Here is a 16,322-nt window from a genome sequence, read left to right as displayed (position 1 = left end):
AATTCCCCTTTTCCCCCTACTGTTGAAGCAGAGACCAATGATGGAGTTTCATCAACACTATCAATGCTTATTGGTTAAAGTGTAATAACTGCTGCACCAGCAATTTACTCCATGTACTCTTTTCTTCATTTCCATCCTTTAGCCTTTAGAGATCCACAATATTTATCCCATAACCATTTGAATTCTTTCACTGTTTCAGTTCACCACCTCCTCTGGAAGGGCATTCCAAGCATCCACAACCTTCTCAGTAAAGAAATATTTTCTGATGTTGGTTCTGAGACATCCTCCCTGGAGTTTCATTTCATGACCCCTAGTTCTACTGATTTCTTTCCAAGAGAAAAGGTTTGATGTTTGTGCATCATTAAAACCTTTCAGGTATCTGAAAGTCTGATTCATTTCACCCCTATGCCTCCTTTCTTCTAGAGTATACACTTTCATATTCTTCAGTCTCTACTCATAGGTTTTTCTGATACTGATCCCACACCATTTTGGTAGCCCTTCTCTGGACCTTCTCCATCCTGTCTCTGTCCCTTTTGGGATAAGGGCTCCAGAACTAAACACAGTACTCCAGGAAAGGCCTCACCATGGACCTGAACTAGGGCATCACCACCTCCATTTTCTTACTGATTATTCCTCTCTCTATGCAGCCCAGCATTCTGCAGGCTTTAGCTATCAATTTACCACATTGCTTCACCATCTTCAGATTGCCAGAGTCTATCAGCCCAAGATCCCACTCTTGGTCAGTGCACATCAGCCTCCCCCCGCCCCCCCTCCCCAATCACATCAGCTCTTTTGAATTACTGCAACCCAAATGCATGACTCTGCACTTCTTGGATTGTATCCCAGGTGCCAAATCTTAGACCACTCTTCAAGCTTTCATAAATCACTTTTCATTCTCCCTACTCCATCAGGTATGTCCACTCTGTTGCAGATCTTGGTATCATCCACAAATAAACAAACTTTATCTTTGATCCCTTCTGCAATGTCGCTCACAAAGATATTGAACAGAACCAGTCCCTACACTGATTACTGTGGCACTCCACTTAACATGGCTCTCTCTTCAGAGTAGGTTCCATTTACTATTACATGCTGTCTCCTATCAGTCAACCAGTTTGTAATCCATGCCACCACCTTGGCGCTCATTCAGAAGCTTCTCATTTTGTTCACAAGCCTTCTATGTGGGACAGTATCAAAAGCTTTGCTGAAATCCAAGTAGATGATGTCAAGTGTTCTTCCTCGATCCAATTCTCTAGTCATCTAACCAAAAATTCAATCAGATTTGTTTGACAGGACCTTCCTTTAGTGAATCCATGCTGCCTTCGGTCCAGCAACTTACTGGATTGTAGATAGTTCTGCAACCTTTGTTTCAGCAGCATCTCCATTAATTTTTCCACCACTGAGGTGAGGCAAACCTGCCTATAGTTTTCCAGCCTCCTCTCTGTTACCACTTATATGAAGTGGGACCACAACACTCTTCTCCAATATTGTGGCACCACTCCCATTTCCAAGGGTCTATTGAATGGGTCATTTAGCGGACCCACCAAGACATCCCTGAGTTCTTGTAGTATCCTGGGATGTACCTCATTCGGCCCCATGGACTTATCCACATTCAGTTTATCTAGCTCTTCCCATACATACTCATCTATAAAAGGATCTGTGTCTAGCCCATTTCCTTCTAGAGTCTTGTCAACCAGCAATAATCCTTCTCCAGGGACTTCTTTAGTGAAACCCAAACTGTTTAATATTTCTACCATTCCTTGTCTGTCTCGACACATTGCTCCTTCTCACCATTCAATTTCACTATATCACTTTGGGCTTTACTTCTTTCTCTTATATATCTGAAAAATGATTTGTCACCTCTCTTTATCTCACGGGCAATCCTTTCTTCCACTTGACCTTTTGCTTTTCTGATTTCTTTCTTTGTCTCCTTCATTTTCACCAGGTATTGTTCCCTGTGTTCCTCTTTGTGGTATCCTTTATACTTCCTGAACGCTGATCTTTTTTCCTTTATTTCTGCAGCCACTTCCTTGAGAACAAAATTGGTTTCTTTTTCCTTGAGCTTTTGTTTACTTTTCTAACATATAGATTTATTGCTTTTGTAATAGCTCCTTTGAATTTAGCCCTTTGATCTTCAACTTCACCCATTTTCTCCCAGTCTTCTAGTTCTTCCTCCAGGTACATCTTCTTTTTGTCAAAGTCAGTATATTTGAAATTCAAAACTTGGGTCTTCATGTGACTTCTTTGTATTTTATTCATAATATCAAACCATATCATTTAATGAGCAGTTGTACTCAGATGGGCACTTGTCTGGACATTAGAGATATTATCTCCATTTATGAGCACTAGGTAAAGAATCACACCTTCCCTTGTGGGATCATTTACCATTTGTCTGAGCATAGCCCCTTGAGAGCTACAATATGAATGAACTAAATGAAACAAATGAACTTCTGATCCAAACTGAATGAACCAAACAAAATGGGAAAACAATCTAAGTAATGGGGAAATACCCAGAATTGTTTTTATTATTTATTTCATATTTTTTAATATATCCAAATCACTTATATCATTTATTTCCACTGGAAGAAATAGGAAAGTATAATCATTTTCGAACTGCTGCTGTAAATCCTGTAAAAGCCTATTGTTACCAAAATCAAGTGTTTTATTGCTGCAATCTTGAAGAGATATAGAAACCTAAGTAGAGAAAAGAAAAACAATTGGGAAAGAAGTAGCACTATTTCATAATTGTGCCCATAGCCATGAAAATTATTTAAACTGTTTTAAAAGATTTATTAAATAGGGAACTGTAAAAAAAAAACCAAAAAAACAGTATCATGAGGCACATACAAACACATCCTAAATACAGATTTGTTTACAAATCATCAACTGGATTTTATCAATGATCTTATACTGTCATTAGCCTGGATTAAAACTAATTATGAGCTAGCTGTACCAACTTTATGAGATCCATATTGAAAGGGTTTCAAAAGTCCTGACAGTTTCACTGACCCTGAGTTAGTCAGATAAACAAGGGGAGTCCTGGGGAAGAGTTAAGTTATTGTTATGTTTGATGGCTCATGAGATGGCCCTGTGAGCCACTGCACTCACCCAAGATGGTTGGCCTATTTCTGTATGCAAAAAAAGAGCTAATTCTTTTCCATTCAATCAAATACAAAAAAACAAAGGAAAAGTAAAAGAAAAAATCATTTAACTGTGCTCATGAAAAACATTTTTTATATCAATTTTCTGTAAAAAAAAATTTATATTGTAAGACTGACCATATCGGCAAGCCTGGCGACAACCCCTTAAGATATTCAACAGGGGTTGTCCGGACTTCTCATCATCTACAGTCAACCTTAATCAATTTGATTTTTACTATGTTTTTTGAATGTTTTTCAAATATTTTTCAATAATGTTACTAAGTCCAGAGCAATTATTTCCTGTATCAGAAGTGTATTTCAATAATATAACTATGTCCAGAACAATTGTTTCCTATATCAAAAGGACAAGAAAATTAAATAAACTCGACACCTGGCCGATGTTTCGCTACTGCTTCATCAGGAGCGTGGTATTTCCTTAAAGTGTCTCCCGTCGGTGTTGGTTTCACCGGGAGTGTACTAACATCCTTCTTGCCCGAACATGTCTTCAAAACAATTTTTGAAAAATGGATTATGTTGTCTCCCATCAATATTTGTTTCTCCGGGAGCATACCAAACCCATACTTGTATCCGCTGGAATTCAAAAGCGGTTTACTTCTCAAATACCCGCCAAATTTTGGCGGTGTCTCCTCTTTTTATAATTGCCCAGAAGTATCCTGTATTAAAACATAAATATATTTCTTACTCCTTAAAAAATGTATATTGTATCACTTATTTAAAGTTACTTATCTTAAACTCGATGAGCACTGCCAAACCTTCATATGGACGTACACCGTCTCAACTTGCTTCCGGAATTGCAGGAGACAGCAACCGCATTGACGTACAGTGGACATTTAAATGGAGGAATTGAACCAATCAAAAACAGGCAATGAAAAGGTTGGTTTCACTCCCGATGAAACCAACACCGACGGGAGACACTTTAAGGAAATACCACGCTCCTGATGAAGCAGTAGCGAAACATCGGCCGGGTGTCGAGTTTATTTAATTTTCTCGTCCTTTTGATATAGGAAACAATTGTTCTGGACATAGTTATATTATTGAAATACTCTTCTGATACAGGAAATAATTGCTCTGGACTTAGTAACATTATTGAAAAATATTTGAAAAACATTCAAAAAACAGTAAAAATCAAATTGATTAAGGTTGACTGTAGATGATGAGAAGTCCGGACAACCCCTGTTGAATATCTTAAGGGGTTGTCGCCAGGCTTGCCGATACGGTCAGTCTTACAATATAACTTTTTTTTTACAGAAAATTGATATAAAAATTTTTTTTCATGAGCACAGTTAAATGATTTTTTCTTTTACTTTTCCTTTGTTTTTTTTGTGGCCTATTTCTGTGGCAGGGATGCCACCAATGAATAAACACCACCGACAGTGGTGCATAGCACCCGGATGCCACCATCTTCCTGCTCCTCCTTGAGGTCTCCCTATGTGCATGCACATATTGTGCACCAAGACTTAAAGGGCCCTTGACAAGAAAAGTTAGAGGGTGTTGGGGGAAGACAGAGAAGTCCTGGCAGCTCCGCTGGCTGACCTTTTCAATGCTTCTTTAGAGTTTGTAGTAGTTTTAAAGATTAGAGAGGTATGGATGTGGTTCCTATTCATAAAAGTGGAAGTAAGGAGGAGGCTGGGAACCAGAGGACAGTTAGTCTGACCTCTGTGGTAACAAATTCTTGGAATTGCTGCTAAACAGAGGATAGTGCAGTTTCTGGAATCCCTGGATTGAATGATTCAAGTCAATATGGTTTTACTAAAGGTAAACCTTATCAGTTGAATCTGATCAATTTCTTTAATTGTATGACCATAGAGTTGGATCAGTTGGGGAGGGTACTAGATATAGTGTACTTGTATTTCAGTAAGGCCTTTGACATGGTTCCACACAGGTGTGGATCCTAGACTGGATGACTGGGTTAGAAACTGGCTGAGTGGGAGGCGATAAAGGGTAGTGAGAAAAGCAATTTACTCTGAGGAAGGGGAGAGGGGGGCCTTACTAATGGTGTGCCTCAGGGATCAGTCCTAGGATTGGTTCTTTTCAACATATTCATGAGCAAAGCAGTGGAAGAATTGTTGGGAAAGGTTTGTATTTTTTTGCCAATGATTCCAAAATCTGCAACAAGATAGACTGCCAAGAAAGTGTGAGAAACATTAGGAGGGATATAGAGTAGCTTGAGGAATGGTCTAGAGACTGGCAGCAAATATTTAATGCTAAAGAAATGCAGAGTAATGCATTTAGGATTGAAGGTGAAATTATTCTAAGCATGCAAGAAGAGCTGGATCTGGGGGTAATTGTATCTGATGATCTTAAGGTGGCCAAACAGGTAGATAAAGTGACATCAAAAGCCAGAAAGATGATTGGCTGCACAGGGAAAGGAATGGCCAACAGATAAAGGGAAAGGATATTGCCTCTTTATAGATCCCTGGTGAGACATCATTTGGATTACTGTGTACAATTCTGGAGACTGCACCTTCAAAAGAATATAAACAGGATGGAGTCGGTCTAGAGGGTGGCTACTAAAATGATCAGAGGTCTTAATTTTAAAGCATATGGAGCTAGACTTAAAGATCTAAACATGTATACCCTAGAGGAAAGGCAAGATAGGGGAGATATGATAGAGACATTGAAATATCTTAAAGGTTTTCATACAGAGGAGGCTAGCCTCTTTCAGTGGAATGGAGGCTCTAGAGGTGGGTCATGGGATGAGGGTGAAAGGGGGTAGAGGGTAGTGAATGCAGGAAATAGCCTCCCAGTAGAGATGGTGGAGACATAAATGGTAAATGAATTCAAGAAAGCATGGGATAAATACAGGGGATCTCTGAGGGAGTGATGGGAATTTTAAGGCTAGATAATAAATGTGCATGGATGGGAAGACTAGGTGAGCCATAAGATCTTTTTCTGCTGTTATATTTCTATGTTTCTACATGAAAGCCCCAAGCAGGCCAACAGGTAAGATGGAATGACCATAAAAAATGGATTATTGGTGGGATATCAGAGCTGTCATGCTATATAGAAATCATGCAATATGAAGGAATTGTACAGAAAACACAATATATATTTAAAGTTATCATAATTCGGTATAACAGTTTTTGATAACTTAATATGTCCTTTTTCTTTGCAGTCATGTAACTGTGGACTATAGCTCCCTGGAGGAATCAAAAGCCACAAGTTTCTTCCCCCATATAACCATCATCACTCACAGGGATTAAAGCATTCCATATAAAAAGATATATATATATTCTGCATGATAGAGATAAAAATGAATGAAGAAACACTAAATTAAAGCTACTGCTGGAATTGTGAAGAGGCATATGATACCTAATAAAAGCTTATGTACCTTATAATCTATTCCAGATTCCAACAATCTAAGAAAACCCAATGTTTCTACTGGAGCATAAGTTTAATTAATGACTGTGGAAAAACTCAATAAAATCTTATACTAACAACCCTTGTTACTTTATGTATCATAAATGTGTCAAACCCTCATTACATTGGGGCATTCATATCTGTATTTCATGCTGTGCCTTTTAACTGCATAAACAAAACCAAAAAAAAAAAAAATGCAAGAAGCTCCTGGAGCTTATGATTATAATGGTAGCAGCAGGGTTATAGTTAGCTTGTTTCTGCCTATGCCACACATTTTTCCACTCATTACTCCCCCCGCCCCCATTCCTGCAATCACTTCCTCTGTTATATAAATGTCCAGTTAGACAAGAGATTGAATTCTGATTTCAGGAATAGATAAGACATCTATGCCTCATAACATTGTCTCAGCCCATTGCCCCACTGAACACCTTTTTCACAGATATGAAAAATGAAGAAATAATAATGAAGCTCAAGAAGAAATATGAATAAGAAAAGTTCTGCTGAAAAATTAGCATTGCCAGGCCATGAAATGACTATTTTGTTAAATTCTAGGAGCTATAACACGATGGGATGCCTTATCATTCAATTACTGTTTTTGCAGGAGATAAAGTGAGTGAACCCCAAATTACATCACACTAATTCTGATGCTTCATTGCCTCATGAAAACCATTGGCTGGGCTATGCAATTATCATAATGAGTTCTTTGCTTGCAGGCCCCATGGGTATGCAGAGTTTCCCTTTGAAAAATTATGGCTGGACAGTACCACAGGTAATTCAGTGGACTTGCACTTTCTCTACAGCATAAATTACGTATAGCAATTTCGAAATTAAATTATAGCACATTGCCTATTGGTTCTGTCCCCCTTCACCTAGCCCTGCTCCTTTCTGATTCAGGCAAACGCACCCAAGTGTAGAAACAGCATGGGTGTTTTTACTTGTAGAGCTGGATGACAAATTTCAGTCTCTGATTTTACCTGTGAAACTGCTTAGTAACCCAAGTAAAATCTTTTGAAAATTGTCCTTTATAAGGTTAAATGTTGCATTTTATGAAATTATTATATGCATGATATTTTTGTTGTTGATTGACACAACATTCTTACACTAGGATTGTTATCTATATATTTATATACCCTTCTTAACCATGTTATAATATTTAGAATTTTAATACAGTTTTAGCCATTTCAAAATTCCAAGCATCCACTTCATATTGCAAATTTTCCCTTTGAAGCCAAAGATGAAGTTCATGATTTCTTTTTACAGTTTGTTGCAATCATAAGAACAAAGAACATAAGAAATTGCCATGCTGATGAGTCAGACCAAGGGTCCATCAAGCCCAGCATCCTGTTTCCAACAGATGCCAAACCAGGCCACAAGAACCTGGCAAGTTCCCAAACACTAAGAAGATGCCATGCTACTGATGCCAGTTATAGTAGAGGCTATTCCCTAAGTCAACTTGATTAATAGTCTTTTATGAATTTATCATCTTATTCTCTTCTAGCTTTCTAACTCTTTCTTTTAATTCTCTCATCAATTTCTGTTCCTTCACCCCCTCATGTAGTCCCTCCATCTCTTCTTATACCCCCAACACTATTTCTTTAATGGTTAGATGGCATCTACCATCACCATAGATCATTGCAACCACTGATCAGTTTGTTCAGGTAGCAATTTAATATTTATTTATCTCTTTCTTTCTTCTCTATTGCCTGCCTCTTGTAGTGCATGATCTTGAGCTGGAACTGACCACTGAGTATATTTTTGATCCCTAAGTGGGATTTGAGAAGTTACAATGATTCTAGTCCTTCAGAAGAGGACAAGCCATAAACAATACTGCAAACATGGAGAAAAGAGTAGCAGCAAATGGAACTGGTGGGTGCCTGTATGTCAATACAGCCATGTGGGTTGTCTTCAATTGATGCATAAAGGAAACATCTCTGAGCAGTAAACAGTTGAAAAAACCTAAGAATCCAAAATGCATAGAAATTCACATTTTCCAAATATCTTCTATGACTGCTTATGCTGTTGTAGTGTTTGTGCCCCATTGACTTTGTACAGAAATTAAATATTCTATACTTTTGGTGACACTGCAAATTTTAGAGATTAATGTATGCAAAATCAGGGGCTGCCAAAGCAGCAAAAGCAGTTTACTGCTGAAAGCATCAAAACCACCGTGCTTCATTTAGGCTGTTTCATCCTGAAATGTTTGGTCAGTTGAAGCTGTGCAGGATGCTTTTTGACAGCTCCGTCAAGTTATTTTACTAACAAAAAGTCTTTCTGACTTCTCTGCATCAAGCTTATTTAAGAACTTTGTCAGGTTTAATATCACTGGGGAAATTCATAATTCCATTCATTGCTTACCCATCCATCTTTTTGTGTGCTGAATGATGGGTAATCATTAAACCGAACTAGAACGTGCAACTGTTTTACAGGACCTAGATATATTTTCTTAAATCTGACGGTTATGTCATTTATTAACTTTATTGCTTTTGCTATTTCAAAAATGTTTTTTTTTTAGACTAGACTGGATTTAATCTTTTCCATTCAAGACACCAGTGCCATGAGTTTCACAGAGAAGGTTAACCTAAGGAAGATTTTAAACAACTATTTTATATCCTCATTCACATTTAAATGAGCAGTACCTGTGAAACATAACATTTCATTCTTGGGTACTGTTCATAGAGTTAATTTCTTTAAAGAGTAAATTATTACCATTAAGGCAATTTCTTCAGGTGGGACAATTCTAGTAAACTGTAGAACAAAATCAAGCCCTCTGCTGCTCAGAAATACTAGTTCATCTGCATGCCACAGAGACTTTGTGCTATTAAGGGTAAGAACATTTTAAGTTCTTTTTTTTTTTTTTCAAAACAATACAATAACACAATATACTATGAGGTAGAGATTATACTGCTTTTAAAATTAAAGAGTGAATGTTTCCCACCTCCCAAATTACAGAAGACAATTTAAAAACTACCATTACTTGTAATTATTTCTAAAGCACTATTAGATGTATGTACTGCTGTACAGATACACATAAAAAAAAACAGTTCCTGCTCCATGGAGCTTATAATATAGTCAAGATAAACACACATGACAAACATGAAACTGTGAGAAATATATGATAGAGATGCGGTTAAGATTTAAAAGCAGCCTCAAAATGGTGAATTTTTAGCCTAGATTTGAATACTGCCAGTGAGGGAGCATGATTTCCTGATTCAGGAAGTCTGTTCCATAGAAATGCCACAGCAAGATGGAAAGTGCGGAGTCAGAATTGGCAGTGGAGAAGATGGTCACAAACAAACAGTGGCTTATCTGATGAATGGAGTTCATGTGGGAGGTTGCAGGGAATGTGAAGAGAAGATAAGGTAATGAGGACCTGCAGAGTGAATGCATTTGGAGGTGAGTAAGAGAAGCTTGAAGTGTTTGCAGGAACAGATGGGGAGCCAACAATTCCAGCATTCTGGTGAGGTTTAGTATTTGTCTCTGGCCAAATTATGTTTCTAGCCTGGTCACAAGACATGACATATTTTGCTACTTTACAGTAGCTGCTGTCCCTTCTGTCTACAAAGGTATACTGAGTTGTTCCTGTTCATTCTTTTATGGGAAGTCTTATTTTTCCTCCAAAGTTGTTATAACCATGGGGCTGATTTAATTAAAATGTGCTGAAAGCAGGCGCTGAGTATTCAGCACCCACTTTTCCTAATGTGCCCCCAGGCACCTCTCCTGGGGGGGACCATGCAATATTTAAATTAGTGATCATGTTGTCAAGGAGGCACTAGGGTCACGTGCGCGCCCCTAGCACCTCCTCGACAAAGGGAGCCCGCGAGCGGTTGGTGGTCGTCGGTTTAGAAAACAGAAGCCGAATTTATCAGCGTCCGTTTTCCTAATTGATGGACAGCCAGGGGTTCAGGAAACGGACTCTTGTTAACTGAGTGTCCGTTTCTTGAACCCGACCACCAGCACTTTTTTAAACTTGTTTTTTTAAACTTGTTTAAAGATTTTGTTCCACTTACTTAATATCGCAACAGTGTTAAGTAGTAGGATGTACAGAAATGGAGGATTTTCTGCTTTTCTGAACAAAGTTTGAGAGTGCTCAGCAATTAACACCTGCTCTAGTCAGGCATTAATTTTTTGCGTAAAAATGTGCGTTTTAGACACGCATTTTATTTTTACACTGCAGGCAATTTCAAAGTAGCCTCATCAACATGCATGTCCGTGTCTTTAACATGTAATGTGCGCATAAGTATTTATGTGCACGAGTGTGCACGAGGGTCCCCTGCCTCATAACTTTACTACTGCTTTAGATAGCATGTTAGTAATAAGACAAAAAAAACTAGGCTAGTTAGTTAGTGGGGTTTTAAGGGTTAGGGCTAACTGGGTGAAAAGGAGGTTAATAACCTAGAGGGCTTTGGAAGTCCTACTGCTTAACTGAGTGAACTGGGAATGAACTGTGAAAACTAGTAATGGCCTTGGCACGTGTCCCTTATAAAATTCCCCCCACTTATGCACATTTGTGCACATATGCCCGCAACCATATAAAATTGTGCGCACATATACACGTGTTCAGTCTATTTTATAACATGTGCGCATATACAAGCATATGTTGTAAAATGACCATGTCTCTGGATGCGAGCCTACATACACACATATATGTGTGCCCGTGTGGCTATTTAAAAGCTATTGTCTAAGCCTCTAGATTAAGCCTTTCCTGGCTGCCTGGATTTTCATGCCCATAATTCCATCATTTTTCCCAGGTTGGGAGGGACAAGGAGAAGGGCGGTTCACCTGAGAGGTGGACTTAAGTAGCAGTGTTAGTTGTTGGGCCTAACAGAATAGGTGGCTGATGTTCTTGGAATGGAGGAAGGTTTAACACTTGTAAAAAATGAATTGTGCAAGGTGGTATTTTTCGGGGGTGGGTGTTATTTTGAAGGTTGTTATTTAAAATTATTTTTAAGTTGGCTAGAAGGCCTACACCCAAGGATGTTTCCTCTGTCGACTTTCTGTGCCTGGCCAGTTTGACAGGTTTAGTGCTGACTCCTCTAGCCTAAGGCGGTTGTAGATAATCTACGACTTGCATAGCCCTGTGAGAATAATTCAGCTGTTCAGAGCTTTTCAGTTACTTGACCTTCAAAATAAACTTTTTTTTTTAATCTTCTCTCCCACATGCAAGGCCACAATATTTCTATTCCAAAATGTCTAGTGATTAAAACTTTAATTTGCAACGCAGATAAATCAGATCTCCATGGCAACTATTTGAAAAGTGGTGGAATTTTAAAACAGAAAATTGAAGGTTATTTCTCCTTTTTTCATATTTTATTGCTTTTATTTAACAAACTGAGTTTACAGGTTGCTTTGAAATGGTTGGTGATTCCAAACCGAGCTGCTTGTTTTTTAACGAGCAGGGCTATATAGAGAAGGACAAAGCTGTAATCCAGTGGCTAGAGCAGTGACCTAAAAAAAATTCCAGTAGATTTGCTGAGGCTCATAAACTAAAATTCATTTTCCTACCAACCTTTTATTTGAACTAAAGTGAGTCACATTATCTCTATCTGTATGTTACCTAACTGCAATTGGATTATGCAGATAATATCATTGTTTTCTCTTCCCTTCCAAAGGTGCTATTACAAATCAGGCATCAGTAAAGGTACCTTGACTTTATAATCCAGTGCTAGCTGCATGCAAACTTCTAACATATTAAGTTATAAAGAATATTGGATGCTGGTCTGGATGAAAGTTCTTGTAAACACTCAAATTGGAACTTTATTTTTATTATCTCAGCCTCTTAGTCCTGGAAAGAAGAACCTTAAATCCTTTCAGCTGATTAATCCATAGTTAGGTTTAAATTAAACTTTCTCTTCCATGTACTGAAGCCTGGTTCCCGAACCTTTTTTTTCTTTTAAATATCTGTTCTGGTCTTTAACTGGTCTTTAACCAGAATTGTTAAAGACCATTCATTTTTGCAATTTGAATTTGGTTTAAAAACTTATTGAGCATGAAAGGTAAATAAAAATGGCACATTAATACAAGAAACAGATTTCAACTGAAATGTATCAGACCGGACCGTTAATGCAGATGAACAGTGTAACTTGAGTGACTGTCATCATTATTTACACTAATCAGATAAAATGTGTAATGTGCTACAAAACAACTTTATTAAAATATTTGGCATGCAATTTTTATTATTTTTATTAAATATTATATATGGAACTAGTAAAAACTGCCTGATATTGCTAGGGCTGTCTGTCCCTAACAGCTATAACTTTTAAAATCAAACAAAAATGAAAATGATAAATATTGTTTTATTTTGTTAAGTAATATAAAGCATACAAACACTTTCTCTATAAACCACATTGACAGTATATTAGACATCTCTCATTGCCCACTTGCAGAAAGCACTAAATAGAAATTGTTACAGAGAAATATTAAAAAGCACCAGTTCCAGTACAGATCCCTGGGGCACTACACTATTTACCTTCCTTCACTGAGAGACTTGACCAGTAAGCTTTACTGTTTCCTGTATACATTTCATAACCCACAACAGTGGCATAACCATGAATGGGACTGGGAGGGTTAGGGCTCAGGCTCACGCAATCAGGGCTACCTGACACCAGAGGAAGAGGCCTGCAGGATGGCCACCATGATTGCCATCCCACGACAGCCAAAGAAGGACAGGACCACTGCAGAACCCCATCCCATGGCAGCTGAAGAAAGTATCTAGCTGAAGAGCATGCCCCTAGTGTGTGTGTACATAGAAGCCTGTGTGTGTAAGAGCCTGTGTACATGTATGTGTGCGTGTGTATATGTGTGGGAACTTGCCAGGTACTTACTTATAGCCTGGATTGGCCACTGTTGGAAACAGGATGCTGGACTTGATGGACCCTTGGTCTGACCCAGTATGGCATGTTCTTATGTGTATTCATGCCACTGTGTGTGCCTATGTGTGCATGCCTACGTGTGCATGTGCATGCCTGTGCCTGTGTGTGGGAGCCTGAAAATCAGGGGTTTGCAGACACAGCATATTAAAGAAAAAGACCCAGCATTCTCGAGTTTTCTGGTTCACAACTGTTGTACATTTTCAAAACCTAACAGAAATGGAACAGATAAATGTTTTTTTTTAACGTACCAACACATTAAGAGAAGAGCCTGTGTATGTGGGTGTGGGTGTGTGAGAGTCTGTATGTCTGTGTGATTGCCTGAGAGGCAGGTCTTAGCAGACAGAGCATATTGTCTTTGCACAGTGCACCAGACAGACAGATAAAACAGCATGACCAACATAAGCCTTTAATATATGTATAGATAATTAAACATACCTAAAAATACTGGGGGTTCATTTTCAGCTGCTATGTAGCTCAGCTAGTTAGCTGGCTAACTTTAGCCAGCTAACTAGCAAAGTATATTCAGTGATCTAGTCATTAAGACTGCTGAATATCCAGCAAACTCCCCTCCTCCCCAGAATGTCTCCCGCCCGCTCCCGGAACACCCCCCAGATAATTAGTTATCTGGCTAGAATTTAGCCACATAAGTGGCTGATTATGCTGGCTTTTGAATATTGACCTTACTATGCTTTCATAAATTGTAGTTACAGCTCCTGGTTTCCTGAGATTCTATGGCTGTGACAAAAGTTGAAAAATATGACCTTTGCTGTAGGATTTATTATATCCTCTGGAATAATGGGAAACTGACATAATGGGGAGTGGGGGGGGGGGGGCAGTCACGGGAGAAGAAAACCAGCCAGGTTGCAGAACCACATGAAAGACATGTGCACAGGGCCTCACTTCTTCCTCTCTCCCCATGTATTGATCCTCCTTCCGCTAATACTCCAGCCAACCACTAATTCTTCCCTCCTTCCCCCAGTCCCGTCATCATCATCATCGCCAGTCCTTAGGTTGATCCACTCACCAATCACTCCTCTATGCCAGCTGTCAGGAAAAGGAGAGGACTGGAGCTTCATGCTGTATTTGTCTTTTCCTGATGCCTGGGTTTGAACTACAGAGGACACCGTAGATATGTTTGATGTCTAACACAATTCAAACCTCATGTCTGGCCCGGGTGGCAGGAGGAGGCTTATACAGACATGGCATGGAGCACCAATCTCCTCCTCCTGCCAGCCAACAAGTGGGAGGGAGGATTGGCTGGGAATGGAGACAGAATGAGATGAGGTGTCAAAGGAAAGGGTGGATGGGGAGGAAAAGGAGACAGAGAGAGAGAAAATCAAGGGAGGAAAAGAGAACAAAGGAGGAACATGGGGATTGAGAGGATGGGGAAGGGGAAACAAAGTGAGCTGGAAAGGACAGATGGGGGAGGGAAAGAAGAGGCAGAGAGAGGAAAGATAGGGAAGGGATGGGAGAGAGAGATAAAGATGGGGAAAGGAAGGAATAAAAAGATGTGGGGAAGGAAAGAAGAGCGAAAGCAAAAGAGAGGATGGAGAGAGAGAAAGTACTAGGGTGGGAGCACAAGAGAGGATTGAGGGTGGGTAGAAAAGAAGAGAGCCAGGAATTTGGGGCAGAGAAGGGGAGGGGACTAGGGATAAGGGGAAGGATTTGGGATGCAGGGCAAAGAAGAGGGGACAAGTGTCCAGGGATGAGGAATAGAGAAAGGGAAATGGGGAAGCAGATACTGGGAGAAAGAGGATGGTTAGTGGTGGGATGAATTAGAAGTTGGAGATGTGAGGCTAGAGGAAGCAATACAGAGGGATTTGAGAATAGGTGGTAAGGATTGGAGAAGGGGGTTAGAGTGGGATAAGCAGGACAAAGGACATGAAGGATGAATGATGAGTGGCGAAGCTGCATGAGATTAAAGGCTTGGAGTAGAACTGGGAAATAGTGATAAGGTACAAAACTTAGGGGTAGATTTTTAAAAACAGCGCGATCGCGTACTTTTGTTTGCGCAGCAGGCGCAAACAAAAGTACGCTGGATTTTATAAGATACGCGCATAGCCGCGCGTATCCTCTAAAATCCTGGATCGGCGCGCGCAAGGCTGCCGATTTTGGGCAGCCTGCACGCGCCGAGCCGAGCAGCCTGCCTCCATTCCCTCCGAGGCCGCTCCGAAATCGGAGCGGCCTCGGAGGGAACTCTCTTTCACCCTCCCCTCACCTTCCCCTCCCTTCCACTACCTAACCCACCCCCCCGGCCCTATCTAAACCCTCCCCCTTACCTTTGTCCATAGATTTACGCCTGCGAGAAGAAGATGTAAATCTACGTGTGCCAGCGGACTGCTGGCGCGCCGTCCTCCGACCCGGGAGCTGGTCCAGAGGCCTGGACCATGCCCCTGGGCCGGCACCACGCCCCCGGTCCCACCCCCGAAATGCCACGCCCCACCCCCGAAACACAGCGTCATCGGGTCCCGCCCCTGACACGCCCCTTCCAAAAACCCCGGGACCTACGAGCGTCCCGGGGCTCTGCACGTGCCAGCGGCCTACGGAAAATAGGCGCGCCGGCGCACAAGGCCCTGCTCGCGTAAATCCGGGTGGATTTATGCGAGCAAGGCTTTTAAAATCCGCCCGTTAGATTGTAAGCCCTCTGGGGATAGAGAAATACCTACAGTACCTGAATGTAAACCGGTGTGATATTTCAATTGAGATCGAATGTCGGTATATAAAAATAATAAATAAAATAAATAAAATATATCTTAAAAAGAGAGAAAATAGTAGTAGAAGGATGGAGACAGAAGGTGAGAGAGGAGCCTAAAAGATAAAGTCAAGATTTTTTACTTTTAGGCCTCACAGTTTGTAACTTCTTTGCTTTAAGACTGAGTAAATGGAAGTGATGTTACACATATTTTCTCATTTATATATGTAGCTAGGTACAGGA

This window comes from Rhinatrema bivittatum, chromosome 5, assembly GCF_901001135.1.
Source record: "Rhinatrema bivittatum chromosome 5, aRhiBiv1.1, whole genome shotgun sequence".
Classification (NCBI taxonomy): domain Eukaryota; kingdom Metazoa; phylum Chordata; class Amphibia; order Gymnophiona; family Rhinatrematidae; genus Rhinatrema; species Rhinatrema bivittatum.
The sequence above is the reverse complement of the archived record's forward strand: the minus strand, read 5'-3'. Positions refer to the sequence as shown.